The sequence below is a fragment of the Bactrocera tryoni genome, chromosome 1 (genome assembly GCF_016617805.1).
Source record: "Bactrocera tryoni isolate S06 chromosome 1, CSIRO_BtryS06_freeze2, whole genome shotgun sequence".
NCBI classification, from domain to species: domain Eukaryota; kingdom Metazoa; phylum Arthropoda; class Insecta; order Diptera; family Tephritidae; genus Bactrocera; species Bactrocera tryoni.
In genome coordinates this window covers 44,097,122-44,104,217 of record NC_052499.1, presented here as the reverse complement: position 1 = coordinate 44,104,217, position 7,096 = coordinate 44,097,122, and the positions used below count along the sequence as shown (strand labels likewise).

Here is a 7,096-nt window from a genome sequence, read left to right as displayed (position 1 = left end):
TTTCGAAACTAGAGCTGCTAGAGAAAAACTTGCAAAATCATACAAAATTGGGTAAGAAACTTCATAAAACCAAACCGCTGTTTCTCAGTAAAATATTTGGTTAACATTGACAGCGAAAATAAATCTATAAATCTATAATCGACTACAATTTTCGACCTGCTCTAGTAAAGACCCATTATAGATCTATTGACTTCACACTTCAACAGAAAAACATTCTCGTTTATCCACTTCCAAACTTATATTTTGAAAATTTTCAAAGTTCTATATTGGTAAAGGTATAATTAGGCTCGTACAAAAAGGGATCACCCATCTGATGACAGGTGTCTTATAATTTATATAATATTATATACAAGGTGCGTTCCAAAGTAAGCAGGGTAAAAAAACAGAACTAATGGTTCTTTCGGCAAAATCGATTTATTTTATTCAGAACAGTCTCCTTTTTGCACGGCCCAAAAGCATGTCGAACGAGTGTTTTAGCTCGCTGGGCGGTATGGCCGCCAATATGCCGGTGCAAGCCTTTTGGATGGCCTCTACGTCTGCATAACGCTTTCCTTTCATGGGCAAATGCATTTTTCCGAAAAGGAAGAAATCGCACGGTGCCATATCAGGTGAATACGGGGAGTGGTTAATGGTTAAAATGTGATTTTTGGTCAAATAATCGTCCTTCGAATGTTGGATTCTGAGCAATTTTTGGTCGTTAGTCAATTTGTGCGGAACAAACCGTGCACACACCTTTCGTAAGCCCAAATGTTCGGTCAAAATGCGATAAATCGATGATTCGGAGATGTTCAATTCTATTTCCATGAATTTCATTGATGATTTCAGCGGATTTATGATGAACTCACGCACAGTTTCGATGGAATTTCCGGTGATCACGGATTTGGATTGGCCCACATGTTGATCGTCATTTATGCCTTCACGACCACTTTGAAAACGTTGAAATCACTCGTGCACTCGACATTCGACAGTCGACATTTAGATGGCGCCATCTAGGGGCGCTAGATTCTAAAAGTCCTGTTTACTTTGGAAAGCACCTTATATTTAATATAATTTTATTTTATTACAATAGGTTTCAATGATTTTAAAAACTCAAAGAAGTTTCCACTTCGTTCCGTTCAAAATTACCGGGTATATACTTAAAACTAGTATTCAAGCAAAAGGATCAGAAAATAGTAAATGAATAGAAATCAGCCTCTTAACCTTAATTTGTCTAAAATAATAACAAGTAAGTTTTTGTCAAATGTATAAAAAGAAGAATATCATATTTCCGCTGAAATATTATGGCCATGCTAATAGCCCAAAACGTGGCTTTTTTTGCTCGGTGTGGCAGAAATTTAAATGAAGTCACCCAGTTTGGTTGGTGGGGTTGTGTTTTCCCCCTATTTATACACGCGCATCCATTTTGTCACGGAATGGAATTTGTTGTTGTTGTCGTTTGTTGACAGTATGCAGAAGTGGCTTCAACTACGCCACGATTTTGCCACCTTAATACCTCACCACTACTTGTTCTATGCAATGCAAGTAGTTTCAGCTTCTTCTTCAGGCTCTCATTGTTCGCTCGTCTTGCGTAGCTCCGTTGCAACGGTCGCGTCTGTGTTCCACTGTTTATCTTTGGCATTTTATGCCGCTAAAGCTGCCGCTGTCAACACCTGCCAGCAGAATCGTTTCAGCAAAACAAAAACAAATTCGCCTGCAGTCACGGTTGCGGGAGTTTTTTTCAGATATTTTAACTGGCCGTGTGGTGTTGCTGCTCGCTCGCTTGCCGCTGGCGTGTCTTATAGGTGTAATTAGGTGCGCAAGTTAAGCCCATGTGAGAAGTTAATTAAAAGTTTCCGTGTTGGTTCAGGATTTCCTTCTTGTTACTCTTTTGTTGGACTTTAAAAATTGAAGGCGTAAAATATAGGTATATTCTCAACTCGTTTAATTTCATCAAATATTTTTTGGTTTCATTTTTTTATAAAGTTTATATCTTGAGAAGAGTGAAGGACGAGTTAGAATAAATCAAGTTTATTTTATCAGAAAACGATTCCTTAAAAGAAAAGATTTTGAAAGAAAAGTTTTAGTGATCTCTTGCCAAGTGCGAGTCTCCCCGCTGAGTTAAGGTCCGTTTAAGAAATTGTCTCATATTTTTATTTAAAGAGATATCTGTAATAGCTGAAACAAAATCAATGGTTCGGATGTTTAAACTGTAAGCAAAGAACCAAAAGGTCAGATACATAATTGAAAATCTTACTTTCACAATTTGCGGGCCTCAAGTTCCAGCTAATTTTTATACTTTTTCAACCTGTTGCTACATAGTATAATAGTGTTGTTCACCTAAAGCTAATCGTGATAAATATGCAGATGTGTATACGTACATATATAAACGATGACGAGACGAGTTACAATCCGGATGACTGTCTGTCCGTGAAAGCTATAACTTGAGTAAAAGTTAGGATATCTTGATAAATCTTGGTACACATGTTCCATGGGAAATACGTAATGAGGAATGGTCATCGGGATGGCAGAGACATTTCGTTACAACCAATTTGAACTCTTCACATTCGCATATACACTGCGCCGTGTCGACACCTACTCTACTTCGATCAACACCGATCCTGTGCGCTACAGAGATACAATCAATTAAATTCTCAGCGATATGGTCGCCGTTACCTTGCGCAATCATATGTATTTTATAACTTTATAACAACTTTTCATTAAAATTCAATAAAGTCAACTCTTAAAGTGTTTAATACTTAATAATCAAATAATGAGTCTTCTTTTCAGTGGCGTAGCTACAACTTCGGGAGCCCGGGGCCAAAGATGTTCTGCCGCCCCCCTTTATCTACCTACCTACAAGTTTCAGGAGGTGCTTCAAACAAAAGTGAATTTTTACAAAATACCTTCGATATTAAGTATATAAAATTTAGGAACTAGAAGCCACGCATATTCTGAAGTTCCAAAATTCTCACAATACAGTTTTTGAGGAAATTGGTAGTAAATTTACAAGACATCTTATAATTATTAATAAATATTATTTATTCGGCGACTGTATTTATTGTTTAACTTTAGATCAATATTAATATCAGCTTTTCTGATGTGCCAGGGACTCTTAACAATGCTTTTTGGTGTCTTATTTTCGAAACGTTAAATAATACTTATGCCTCTATCAATGGCGCAATCCCATAGTTACGCAACATATGACCTTACCGGCTTGATAATTTTACACGTCAGACTTTCTTGTGAAATCAAAACATATATTTTCTTAAAAAAATGCGAACATCAGCTATGTTTAGAGAAATAATTGCATAATATAGGAAACATACTTATGATTCTAGTGAAAATTTAGCTTATGGAGGGTCTTTTTTAAGTCTCCAACAATACTCTAGCATTCCTGCGCTCCATTTCCCTTGGTAGCGCTGCTTTAAGAAAATGTCATAATGGAACATCCCACGTTGTTCGTTACTCATAGTACCCAAATTTGGCGAAAAGAAATCCAAATGAAAATTCAGCAAATATGCATTTTTAAGGAAATATTACACTCACAGTTATACATGACTTTATTTATAAGCTCGAGAAATTCCTGCATAAAACTTTATATTAAATATGTTGCGAAACCATTAAACTTAGTTTTATTGCTGTATTTTAGCTCGTGTCAGCTAAAATTTTATTAAAAATATTTTCAAATGCTATACCTGTGATATTAACTCGAATGAGGAGGCTAAATTTAATATATTGAGTTAATGTGAAACATGTCAATCAGATTATCGAAAATCTTCATATTAGCGATATGAGGTTTAGACCAAGGTATAGACCAATTCCATTATAATTCAGCGCTAAACCATATAAAAAGAGAACTTGTCCATTTCACAGAAATATCACACATTTTGAACAATCTCAACAGTTTAAATATGAGTAGAAACACGTAAATCTTTTTATGTGCTATATTGAGGTCAGAAAAACGGTTGGAGTTCGAAAATCTTTGTTTAAGGTATATGGAAGTTAACGGAGGTATTGACCTGATTCAACCCATTTTTGCCATACAGATATATGGAAAGGATATCTCTGAATTTCAATTATATACATATCTCACACATTGACCGATATTTGCGGTAAAAGACAGCTATAAATACTGGAGTCCACAAATTCGTTACCTAGGCGGGACAATTTTTGTTGTGTTACGGAAATTTTTGGTCATATGGTAGCATACTTACTTTAAAGGAAATATCAGCGCAAAGTTGTAGCAAATGCAATTTAAAATTGTGTTACATGGGATGTGGGCTTGTTTGTAGACCGATTTCGCCAACTTTTTTCACTATAATGTAGGATTGTTAGAAGAATGTCACGTACCAAATGTGGTTGAAATCGCTCTGGCGAGTCTTGGGATATGTGATTTCATCTAATCGTGGGCGGTGCCACCCCCATCGTCCACTTTTTTGGGCTTCCGGATCCTATTAAGTCTTCTCATACCACCAAAATTGTATGTCACTGTCGTATTGAGTAATTTATTTATTCGCATTTTTAGTAGTTTTGAACAGTACCATTAAATGTGGAGTGGACGAGGTTATATTCTGATTTCACCCATTTTTACAGTGCCGATAGGAGTTCTTATAATATTGTAGTTTCACCTTGTGAATTTGTTTGTTCTAGCTTAGGTGGTTGAGGAGATATGTACATTAAACTTATTAGAGAGCGGGGCAACGCCCACTTTTTCAAACCTCCTTTCTCTCACAGGTGATGCTAGAAATCCTATGCCTCTCGGACAAACAATGGACTTTATTACAATGTTGTTCAAGTGAAAATACAATTAAAAATTATGAGATCGCATTCGAAAATCCATAATTTTGGATTTTACCAGTACCACCAAGATTTCTAACCTGAAATATTAGTAATCAAGAAATGGAATAATTTTTAATTGCTCTTTAAATTTAAAAGAAAAAAGAATTAAGTTGTTTTATTTCAATACTAACAAACATATGATATGTATGTACTCTTGCACAGCCGTAAGTCGTTTGTAAAAATAAAATTGCTTTGGTGTTATACAGCACTATTAAGTACGTATGTAGGTATATGCATTTACACTGTTGCATGCCACATGTATCGCCTGCAGGCGAAACAAATTGAAAACAATATAATTTAAAGTGTTGCAAACAAAATGCAAAATACAAATCATTTGAGTGTGAGCAATAAGAACATTTACACCGTCATACAAAGTATCTTTGAGCGCACGCCGTGCAAAGTACATACATATGTACACAAATGTATACATGTGTACACTTGTGTATGTATATTTTTAAACATAAAATATTTTTTGCATCGAGTTAACCAAACAATTGAGTTGTATTGCTGTGGGGTTTCAGGCGTTGCTCTGCATGTAATCAATTGATTGAAAAGTCCAATAGAATTTTCCATAAGCGAACACATACACAGACATACACAATATGCATGTAAGCACTTGTTATTATGAATATTCATTCATATCAAAATATAAAAGTGTGTATCGACATATATATATGAATATATATGTATATATGGTTATGTTTATGAAAATCTGCAAGACAGAGGCGTTGTTCGAAAGAGGGAAGGTAAATATTGTTATAAATGCTTACTAGATATAGGTAGCGGGGCTAACCGCCGCCACGGTGATCTTGCTTGCGCTGTTGAAACAGAAATTCTCTTCGATGTCAAGCCTTTTAATTGTGGATGAAAACCCTCTGGCGCTCAGGGAGAATATGCTGGTTTGCACGCTTTACGCATGTATCACGTACACCGCAAAAGGAGCCACCGCGGTGTCTGCTTAATTCCCATCTCGGCGCATGGCAGCAATCCCGCGTCTGCACAAATGGCTGGTATGAAAGTTGAACCTATACTTATTCTCTCCGATGGCAGCATCGATATCGCACATTTACGCGACAAAGCAGCAAGGCACAATAACGATTTATCCTGTTTGATGGTCACCTATCAATCCACAATGTGTGTATTCGAGGAGACTGTTGCTGATATGTGCGATCTGATCCACAAACATGGTAGACAGGTATACTTGGACGGCGCTAATATGAATGCACAGGTGGATCTATGGCGTCTCACTTGAATCTACAAAAGACTTTCTGTATATCACATGGTGGTGGTGTACCTGGTATGGGCCTTAGAATGTGAGCGGGAAATTTTGGATGTAGTTTCGGCAGCACCATTCGGCTTCTTTGCAATTCTGCCAATTTCCTGGTCTTATATCAAGCCTATGGGTAGCCGAGCCGTGGACTTAAACGTGTAAGCCAAGCAGCCATTCTTGACGCGAACTATATATCCAAGCGTTTGGAAAATCACTGTAAAACCTTACATAAATCATTGAAGAGTCAATTTGTGGCACACGAGTTTATTCTCGATTTGCTCGATCCTAAGAAGTCTGCCAATATTGAGACGGTAGATATTGTTAAACGTTTAATGGACTGTGTCTTCCATACGTCCACTATCTCGTGGCCTGTGGCAGGCACTTTAATGATTCAAACAACAGAGTCTGAGGACAAATAAGAGTTGGATCGCTTCTGTCATGCGATGATTTCAATACGTAAGGAGATTACCGAGATCTAGGAGAGACGCATGGGCATGGTCATGGATTCATTGAAAATAGCAAAACTCATACAAGCACAGGTTATATCGGACAAGTGGAACAGACCATATACCCGCGAACTGGGTGGCTTCCCAGCGGTAAGAAAACTAGTTTGTTATTCTTTTTTCCGATGCTAATAGTTTTTTTTTGGTTTTGCAGTTCTTTGTTAAGCCCGATTCAAAGACTTGGCGCACTGTTGGAAGAATTGATGATGCTTACGGTAATAAGCATTTGGTTTGCACTTGCCCGCCCATACTTCTCGACCTGTAGACACCATATAGGAAAAATATAGCAAAACTTTTATGCCAAAAAATGATTAACCTTGCTGAGGACAAATAGTTCAATGAATTCTTGTATTTTACTTATATCCAAAGTATATCATGCTGTTTGTTGACCAATGCCTAATGAGCTCACTGGAAGTTCATTAGCCTAGGGCTAGAATTCAAGAGGGCAGCGGAGCTTCGATTCGTTCCAATTCTGGAGCAAGAATAAACCCTCATCCAAGCTCAT

General features: G+C 37.0%; 1 pseudogene; it reads left to right on the top strand.

Moving 5' to 3' along the window:
• Window positions 1-5,686: 5,686 nt before the first annotated feature.
• On the top strand, window positions 5,687-6,856 carry LOC120768531 (annotated as a pseudogene).
• Window positions 6,857-7,096: the final 240 nt, after the last annotated feature.